This window comes from Mustelus asterias, chromosome 17, assembly GCF_964213995.1.
Source record: "Mustelus asterias chromosome 17, sMusAst1.hap1.1, whole genome shotgun sequence".
Classification (NCBI taxonomy): Eukaryota; Metazoa; Chordata; class Chondrichthyes; order Carcharhiniformes; family Triakidae; genus Mustelus; species Mustelus asterias.
In genome coordinates this window covers 83870401-83880997 of record NC_135817.1, presented here as the reverse complement: position 1 = coordinate 83880997, position 10597 = coordinate 83870401, and the positions used below count along the sequence as shown (strand labels likewise).

General features: G+C 47.0%; 1 long non-coding RNA gene across 1 annotated transcript; it reads left to right on the top strand.

The window, feature by feature from the left end:
* Positions 1 to 2074: 2074 nt before the first annotated feature.
* LOC144506212 (uncharacterized) lies at positions 2075 to 7889 on the top strand. Its single transcript, XR_013499866.1, has 2 exons — positions 2075 to 2197; positions 5625 to 7889. It is a non-coding gene; the product is annotated as an uncharacterized LOC144506212 (long non-coding RNA).
* Positions 7890 to 10597: the final 2708 nt, after the last annotated feature.

The window sequence follows — 10597 nt, the reverse complement described above, 5'->3', positions numbered from 1 at the left end:
GTTCTGCTCCAATGCTTTACTGACACATTTCTTACTTCTCTCCCTTGGTTTAATCACTCCACGTATTTTAGCTTTCCCGTAACCTGCTGTGCCTAAATCACAACTTCTGAATGTCACCATTCAGTCTTTCTGAACGTATTCCCATTTTCTTTGTCTTCACCTGGGCTTCATCCCAGTCCATTTGCTATTTTGAAATCCTTGTGGCCGCCCCATTTACCTTTTCCCATTCGGACTCTGGCAGCATTATTGTTGGAGAAGTCATGTTGCAGTTGTACAGGATGTTGGTGAGGCCGCATCTGGAGTATTGTGTTCAGTTTTGGTCGCCTTGCTGTAGGAAAGATGTTATTAAACAGGAGAGTGTGCAGAAGAGATTTACAAGGATGTTGCCAGGACTCAAGGGACTGAATTATAGGGAGAGATTTGACAGGCTAGGACTTTTTTCTTTGGAGTTGAGGAGACTGAGGAGTGATCTTATAGAGGTATATAAGATCATGAGAGACATGGATAGGGTGAATGCACTCAGTTTTTTCCCCAGGGTTGGGGAATTGAGAACTAGAGAGCATAGGTTTAAGTTAAGAGGGGAAAGAATTAATGGGAACCTGAGGATCAACTTTTTTACACAGAGGGTGGTGCGTATGTGGAATGAGCTGCCGGAGGAAGTGGTTGAGGCAGGGACATTGACAACATTTAAAAGGCATTTGGACAGATACATGGATACAGAAGGTTTAGAGGGATATGGGCCAAATGCAAGCAAATGGGGTTAGTTTAGATGGGTGCCACGGACCAGTTTAGGCTGAAGGACCTGTCTCCGTGCCGTAGATTCAATGATTCTATGAATGTTGCCAAAGAGGGAACACGGCAGCAAGTTCTCACAAACAGCAATGTGATAATTTCCCACATAATCTGTTGTGTGATTTTGGTGGACAGGTACATCTTGGCCAAGACTAGAGGGAGAAAGAAGAATCTCCTCTCTGAAGTAATGTCACCTGTAGGCCAGGTCTTCATGTGACGACACGATGATGCGATCACATGGTGGGTGCGCGCCAGATTCCCCGGGACCTCAGGCAGAGCAGAAGGGTTTTCTTACAACTGCAGAGTTAGTTAAATAAACTTACTGTTATTACAGTAATTGTTGCATCACAGAAAACCACATCACGAAATGTTTTTCAGCCACCTGGGGGAATGGAGTGAGACTTAGGTTGAATGTTTCATCCACCTCAAGAGTTCTCTTTGTAGCAAACTATCAGGCTGGGTTTTTGTAAGTGCATGGAATGGGACTTAAACTCACAATCCTCAAACCCTATTTCAGAGAAGTACATCTTATCAATATTTTTGATAATTTTATTTTCAGGATGTGGGCATCATAGAATCATAGAACTTACAGTGCCATTTGGAGGAGGCCATTTGGCCCATCGAGCCTGCACCGACAACAATCCCACCTAGGTCCTGTCCAATCCCCATAACCCCACACATTCACCCTCCTAATCCCCATGACACTAAGGGGCAATTTATCATGGCCAATCTACCTAACCCTTGTGGACTGTGGGAGGAGACTGGAGCACATGGAGGAAACCCACGCAGACACGGAGAAAATGTGCAAACTCCACACACACTGAGGCCGGAATTGAATCCGGATCCCTGGCGCTGTGAGACAGCAGTGCTAACCACTGTGCCACCATGCCGCCCTTAGGTTTAATGTTTCATCCACCCCCAATAGTGTAGGGTTCCCTCAATACCAATTTGTCAGGCTGGGGTTTTGTAAGTGCCTGGCATTGTTGGCAATGCCCATCCACATTTTTCCCTGGTTGTGGGCAGTGGTGGAGAGCTGAGTTCCTGAACTGCCAACAACGCTTTAATACAAGTAAGCTGTAACATTCTAGAGGGCGGCTCAGAGTCAACCCCACCACTGTGAGACAGGAGTTCGAAATATTAAATGATGTGGTTAAGATGAACCTAGATCACTATGAAAGAGGAGGTCGCAAACACGGAAATGAAGGTTACAAATGAATCATTTATCTTTCAATTTTACTTGTGGCACCTCATTTTTGACTGACTCTTTCCTTTGTTTCTACAGAAGGACCAAGCGGTGGAGGTCGATGGGGAACTGGCCTTGGTGCTGAAAACCTCCCGCTTTGCCTCTCATTTCATTATTCAGCCCACTGAGTGTGAGGCACCAGTAAAAGACGGCGCTCAGCAGGTAGAGGGACACTTTTCAGTCCAGATCTCTCCAAAAAAATCACTGTACACAATTTTGGAAGTTGTCTCGAGGGTGACCATCATTGAGTCGCATAGGCTTGGATTTTATCTCGGTCTAAGCTAAGTTAGCACCAGGACCTGCTGAGCTGCAACACTTAGCACATCATACCTCAAACTGCTTGTGAACTAATCACGAAAAGTTAACTTCTGAATAGAATCGATCTGATTTGCATTTGAACGAATCAGCACTATCTGCTTCCATCATCAACCTGGATAGCTTCTTCTATCCATAGACCTCTTGCACACTCAAATTTGGGTTGGGAGATGGGGTGTAAACTGGCAGCACAAGGCAGTGGGAGGGGAGCCAACCATCTTCTCACTGCCATGGAATGTTCCCAGGGATGGTGACCTCTACAGTGTGGCCGCCCATCGAGTGGAGGAGGGCAGACAATTAAATAAACAAAGTGTAGCAAAGGGAGGGTAGTTTCCTGCCCTCACTGACATTTTATTGACATTAGGAAGAGCTTCCACATTGTGGGGAGACCACTAGGTGAACGCTGGTGGACTCCCAGTGGGTTTCTGGAGAGGGGAGCCTCCTTTACACTCAGTACCTCCGTCACACAGACTGCAACAGTTCAAGAAATAGATTCGCAAAACCTTCTCAAGGGCAACCAGGGGATGGCTTGCAGAGCTATGAATTCTCCACTCCACCCCATTTCCATTTATTTTATTTCATTTCATTCTATCTCATTCTTCATTTTATCGCTCTCCTTTCCACCCTCCTTCCCGCCCCCCCGCCCCCCCCCCCCCCCTCCCCTTCTTCAGGCCGCTGCCACATTCCTCAGGCAGTCCTTTACCAAGCGGTACCTTCGCTTTTCCATTCGTGCACTCTGATCATTAATGGACACGTTCAACACCTTCTCAGTCTTCTGAATGCTCATTTCCATTCCCTTTGTCCAATTGCACTACCTCTCCCCTCACCCTCACAGTATAAATCTCTGCTGATTCTCTTTCCTTTCAGCTCTAATGAAGGGTCATCCAGACTTGAAATGGTGGCTCTATTCTCTCTCCAGAGAAGCTGTCAGACCTGCTGAGATTTTCCAGCATTTTGATGTTTTTGTTTCAGATTCCAGCATCCGCACACAGTATTTTGCATTTATCAATGGGTAATGAATGTTGTCCTTGCCAGCAACACCCACGTCCCAAGATTAGATACGATCATCCTTATTCCCAAGTCTTTACTCAAAGGGAGATGGTTAACTGTCTCTGGATACATTTATTTCAAGGTGATTGTCCTTTAGAAATTACTAGAGTCTGTCAAAGAGGCCAGGTGTAGAACCTACTACTCACTATGTTAATGCGCAGTGGACGAGGGATGCAGAGTACATTGGAGCTTTGTCATGTTTTTCTTATCCCATTGGCTAGATATCTCACCTTCCAGCTGCTGCTGCATTTGACAAACTGGCAAAGCAGTCACTCTCCATTCAACAATGTTGCAGGTTGAGACCCAATTCATAGTCATTCAGCGCTAGTATATTACAGCATTGGTTTTGCTGTCAAACTTTTTCTGGGGGTGTAGAGGAATTATATAACTCATTATCCACAGGAAATGTAGAGGGCTATTCGACCCCTTGAGCCTGTTCTGCCTTTCAATTAGGTTGTGGCTGCTCTGTACCTTAACTCCATCAACTTGCCTTGGTTTCATAACCTTTAATACCTTTTGCCCAACAAGAATCCATCAGTCTTTGTATCGAGAGCTTCCACCACACTTTGTGTGAAGAGATGCTTTCCGACATCACTCTGCTCTGGTCTGGTTTTAATTTTAAAATGATGCCCCCTTGTTCTGGACTCCTTCACCAGAGGAAACGGTTTCTCTTGGCCTCCCCTATCAAACCCAATATCTGCTCTCCTTCTTCCCAATTCTTGCTTCTCGTCCTCCAAGGACTGAACTATTGTTGGAAACATTGACGAGAATACTGGAGGGTAATGTGAGCTATACTCTCACAGCTTGGACTTTGATTATTTGCAGGGTTGTTTCACTCAGTTTATATGGATGAATTCTAGTTCTGGATAATACGGAGCAAAAATGAGTGAAAATAAACCTGATAAATGTGTTGAAAACAGTTAATTTATTGGGAAAACTTTCTTTACTCAAAGACTGATGACTAACTGTTCCCATATGTTATTCCAGTTATGAGGTTTATAAGATTATTATATTTTGCAATTGTAGCTTTAAGTTTATGGTAAATGAAGGGGGTCGTGTGCCCAACGGGAAGCCTGGGTATTTTGATTATTAAAGACCAAAGAAAAGCTTAGACTATTTTATTCAGAGGAATCATAGAATTCCTACAGTGCAGAAGGAGGCCATTTGGTCCATCGAACCTGAACCGACCACAATCCCACCCAGGTTCTATTCCCGTAACCCCACACATTTACTCTGCTAATCCCCCTGACACTAAGGGGCAATTTAGCATGGCCAACCAACCTAACCCGCACATCTTTGGACTTTGGGAGGAAACCGCAGCACCTGGAGGAAACCCACGCAGACACGGGGAGAACGTGCAAACCCGAAGCCAGGACTGAACCCGGGTCCCTGGTGGGGTAAGGCAGCAGTGCTAACCACTGTGCCACCGTACCGCCCAGGAAGGTGCAACGTTTTACACTTGGAGACAATGGCAGCAGTGTCTAAGTTTGCAATGAGTAGAATTTGAGTTACTCAATGTCCCAGAAAGGTGTTATAGGTACCAGGTTGTACGCTGTAAACTGTTGTGCTATAAATTGTCCATTTACTTTCAAGATGAAAGGGATTTTGGATCGAAGGTAGATAATTACAATTTTTGTCTGGATGCAAGGTTAATATATTTCTTGTTGCCATGTGGAAGAAGCCATTTTTGAGATCAGGTTACAGGCTTCCCTACAAATCAGCGAATACCACAGACAAATAGCAGTTCTTTTTGGTCAGCTAGGAGAAGGGGCTGCTGTGGCTTTTTGAGCTGCCACAAACAATAGAGGAGGGGGGAGGTTTCTCATCAAAGAAATGCATCCTGTAGCCTCTGTGGTTCTGGCATGGTCGGGGGAAGAAGAAATATCAGAGTGGTTCTAGATTTAAGCAACTCTCCAAAATCTGAGTGAAGTGATGTAAAAGATCATTTGAAGTAGCTATTCGATGAAGAAGGGATATTGGAACCTATTGCATGCCAGGAGTCACTGTGGACTATTTGCTAAAAGGACTGTATTTCCATTAAAGCCACAACTACAGAGTTGATGTGAAAGTGCTCAATCTCACTGATGGATGACAAAGCACGGGAGGATGTTTTTATCCACCAGCATTGGCAGCCCTCAGATTAAAACAGAGTTCTCTAATACCAGGGTTTTGATTTTACTGTCTCTAACTCTAACAAACTCTTTCCCTCTGTCTGTCTCTCCAGTATTGCCACCTGAATCCCTTCCTGCTGGCTGACAAACTCGGATCATCCATTCAGAAATGCTCCAAAACTCAGACTGATGGTCCGTGTGCAAATCAGACCAAAGCGACGAGCAAAGATGCGGAAAGTTAAAGCTAAATATTGACCCTATATCTTAAAGAAGCTATCTCAACCTGATTCAACAAACTTGAATGAAAAAAAGTCTGCTGAAAACAAAATGGCCGTTGTTTTTATTTTGCCTTCTGTTTTAAGACTCCTCCTTCCCAGCCTTTCATTGCTTTGGCATTTGTTGGGTAATGGAATAGGTAGTGAACCGACTTTAGTTATTCCAAAATTCTGTTTGCTCTTGCCAGGGTAAGGTGACTCTTGGCTTTCTTATATTGTTATCATATATTAAGGTAGGGAGCAAGTTAGAAACATAGAAACTAGAAGCAGGAGTAGGCTATGGGGCCCTCGGAACCTGCTCCACCATTCATTTTGATCATGGCTGATTATCAAATTCAATATCCTGATCCACCTTTTTCCCTGAGGTTTATTTTGTTGAGTGTCCACCTCTCTCAATTTACACCCATTCAAGTAATAATCTGTCTTCCTATTATTGCCACCAAATTTTACTGTTAGAGACAGAGAGCCAATCAAAGCAATTGAACACTATGTAAAGTAACCATGAATAGAATCCCTTACAAAGCAGAAAGAGGCCATTTTGGCCCATCAAATCTGTACTGACACCCAGGCTCTCCCCTCTGCCCTATCCACGTAACCCCACACATTTACCCTGGCTAATCCCCCTAAACTACACATCTTTTGTTACTAATTGGCAATTTAGTGTGGCCAATCCACCTAACCTGCACATCTTTGGACTGAAATCAAAGTAGATGTTATCAACTAAACAGACGTGCACATTTTGCTATGTGTTTGACGTTTATTGAGTTTTTACGTCTCTGGAACGCTTTGCCCCTGGGGATGATGACATTATAGAATTATAGATTCCCTACAGTGCAGAAGAAGGCCATTTGGCCTGTCAAGTCATCACCGACTCTCTGTCAGAGCAACTTACTCTGGACCATTTGCTGCCCTATCCCTGTAACCCCACACATTTATCCCACTAATCTCCCTAACTGACACATCCTGGGACACTAAGGGGCAATTTAGCATGGCCAATCCACCTAACCTACACATCTTTGGACTGTGGGAGCAAACTGGAGCACCCGGAGGAAACCCATGCAGACATGGGGAGAACGTGCAAACTCCACACAGACAGTGATCCAAGGCCGGATTCGAACCCGGGTCCTTGGCACTGTGAGGCAGCAGTGCTAACCACTGTGCCACCCCAAATACATCTATCCTGTTTGTTGTATATTGACAGGCACACATCTGTCTCACATGGCCAAATTAATTTGTTGCTGTACAACTTTTGGGTCAGCTGGCAGATCAAAAGATCTCACAAGAACTGGAGCGGGCCTTTCAGCTTGTCAGGCCTATTCTGGTATTCTGGCGGCACGGTAGCACAGTGGTTAGCACTGCTGCTTCACAGCTCCAGGGTCCCGGGTTCGATTCCCGGCTCGGGTCACTGTCTGTGTGGAGTTTGCACATTCTCCTCGTGTTTGCGTGGGTTTCCTCCGGGTGCTCCGGTTTCCTCCCACAGTCCAAAGATGTGCGGGTTAGGTTGATTGGCCAGGTTAAAATTGCCCCTGAGATGCGTAAATTAGAGGGATTAGCGGGTAAATATGTGGGGGGTAGGGCCTGGGTGGGATTGTGGTCGGTGCAGACTCGATGGGCCGAATGGCCTCCTTCTGCACTGTAGGGTTTCTATGATTTCTATGATTAATTAGATCACTGCAGATCTGTACTTTAACCCCAAGTTAAAGACAAAGTTTATTTATTAGTGTCACAAGTAGGTTACATTAACACTGCAATGAAGTTACTGTGAAAATCCCCTTGTCGCCACACTCCGGCGCTTGTTCGGGTACACTGAGGGAGAATTTAGCATGGCCAATGCACCTAACCAGCACATCTTTCGGACTGTGGGAGGAAACTGGAGCACCCGGAGCAAACCCACGCAGACATGCGGGGAACGTGCGGACTCTACACAGACAGTGACCCAAGCTGGGAATTGAACCTGGGTGGCGCTGTGAGGCAGCAGTGATAACCACTGTGCCACCGTGCCACCCCTTTGTTCTGTAAGATTGTTTCAACTGTGTAACTTTAATCTTGTGTGCTCAAGATTTCTTTCTACTAAGTCTTTTAAGTATTAAAATGCTAAAGCTGCTACTGGAGTTCTATGTTTTTGGGGGCAGTAGCTCCTCCTACTTGTTTTCACAGTAGGGAAAAGACCACTCCGATGTCTGGTTTGGTCATCTGCTGTGGTCTTAACAGCTGGGAGAGGGTGGGTTGCTTCAGGGAGAGAAGGGGCTGGATAGGCAGGGAGGGAAAGAGTCTGGACGGACGGGGAGTGGGGGGGGGGGCATGGTGGGGGGGTGTTGGAGAGAGAGCAGGCTGGGGAGGGGCTGAAGATGCAAAGGGAGAAGCTTTGAAGAAGGAGGGGTGGGGAATGAAGAGTGGCTCGAGGAAAGAAAAGAGAGGGTGGAGAGAGGGGTCGAGACTACAGGAGGGTGAGGAGATAGGGCGGGGCATAAGGGTGAGGTTGGAGGGGAAGGGTGGGAGTCTACAGAGGGGGAATGAGAGAACGTTTGATAAGGTCTTGTGGAAGGAGCAAACTGTAGGAGATAGAGAATGGGCTTGCGGAGAGGAGGGGGAGGAGCTGGAGGGTGCATTAGGAGGGCAGGGGCAGTGGAGGGGCTTGGGAAGGGGAGGGGGAGGGGCAGGAGTGTGGATTGGAAGGAAATGTGGGGGGGCAGTGGAAGTTCAAGACTGGTGATGGGGACTGGAGGGGGGGAATGGAGGGTGGATGGGGTGGAGAGTGGGGGAGGTGATGTGAAAGATGTGAGAGGTGCTGGGGGCAAGCAAAGAGGTGGGGACTGTGCGGAGAAGTGGAAGTTAACAGGAGCAGCTGGTGTGGCACTGGAAGGAGGGTGAGGGGAACCTGGAGGAGCTGAGGAAGGCTTGGAGAGAAAAGTGTCAGGGGAGAGAAGGAATGACTGAAGTGAGATGGAATGGTGGGGCTGGAGAGATTTTAGGGATTGGAGGGAGAAGAAGAGGTGGAGTTGGAGGATGCGAAGAGTTGCAGGAAGGGAGAGGTGCTGGGATAGGGTTTGGGGTCATGGGAAGGGAAGCTGGAGGAGCTGGATAGAGTGGGAGATGGTGGAGTTGATGGGGAAGGGAGGAACTTGGAGAAGGGGAAGGGATTGGGAATGGTAGGCAGAGGGCTGGAGTTAGGGAAGTGGAGATGCTGGGGTAGGAGGAGGGCGAGGTGGATTTGAGCAGGATTGGGCCTGGGGTTTGTGGGAGGGCGGGGGTATGGGAAAAAGGTGGGGAGCAGCAGGATAGTGAGGGGGCAGGGGTAAGGGAAGATCTCAGACAAGAGGTGAAGCTGGGAGGAATGGGAGGAGCTCAGGGAGCGGGGAAGAAAATGAGGGGGAGGAGCTGGGGGAGTGGGAGGAGCTTGCTGGCAGTAGAGAGGCGGACAAGGGGAAAGGATAGACTGGAGGTTGCAAGAGCGGTAGCTAGCTGGATGGAGGTGGAAGGTAGGAGGAGCTGGCGTGGGGGACTAGTTGCAACATGGGTGAGGATGTGGGCTGTAGTGTGGGATAGGTGAAGAGCTGAGGGGAGGTAAGGGGAGAAGGGGAGGGAAGGGGTGGCATTGAAAAACTGGGTGAGGGGCAAGGCACTGGGGGAAGAGGAGAAGCTGGAGGGAACAGGAGGGTTATGGGAGGGCTAGTGGGAGGAGCTGGAGGGTGGTGGAGTGAAAGAGAGTGGCTGGAGGGTGAGGATGAGGGGTGTTGTAATCTGCCTTTGAGAGCAGAATGTCATCAGTAGAAGGAAAATGTGTCATGTGGTCCAGTCACAGTTTTACTTTTGCCTGTGAGCAGAACACAGCAGACTTCTGATGTCTTCAAGCTTTCTGAGCATGTTGAATTGAATTGAATTAAACTGAATTGATTTATTGTCACATGTATTGGGATAGTGAAAAGCATTGTTTCTGGTGCACTATACAGAAAAATCTTACCGTACATAGGGGAGAAGGAAAGGGTAGGGTGCAGAATATAGTGTGTATCCGTTCCCATGTGCCTAGTCTTAATAAATAAACCTACAATATGTTTACACATATAGAATCCCTACAGTGCCAAAGGAGGCCATTCAGCCCGTCGAGCCTGCACCGAAAACCATCCCACCCAGATCCTTTCCCCATAACCCATGTATTTACTCTGCTAATCCCCCGACACCAAGGGGCAATTTAGCCCACACACCTTTGGAGTGTGGGAGGAAACCGGAGGAAACACACGCAAACAAAGGAGAACATGTAAACTCCACACAGACAATAACCCAAGGCCAGAATTGAACCCGGGTCCCTGGTGCTGAGAGGCAGCAGTGCTAACCACTCTGCCACTGTGCGTCATTATGATTGATTTGTGCCTTTATATCAATATATCAGCACATCATCCAAAGATGTGCGGGTTAGGTAGATTGGGCATGCTAAACTGACCCTAGTGTCAGGGGGATTAGCAGGGTAAATAGGAGGGGTTACAAGAATAGGGCCTGTGTAGGATTGTGGTTGGTACAGACTTGATGGGCCGAATGGCCTCCTTCTGCACTGTAGGGATTCTATGATTCTATGAACTGAAGGAGGGGGAGTAGCTGGTTTAGTTTCCCCTTAAATGCATCTATCTTATTCTCTTAAACATTCCCTTGTGTTAATGAATTCCACATTCGCACCCCTCTGGGATAGAGAATTTTCTTCTGAATGCTGATTGCATTTCTTGCTGACCATCTTATATTCATGTCTGTGGTTATGTCCTTCCCAAATAGGAAACAATCTCTCTGTATCCACTCCAACAAAACCCTTTCACGATTTTAAA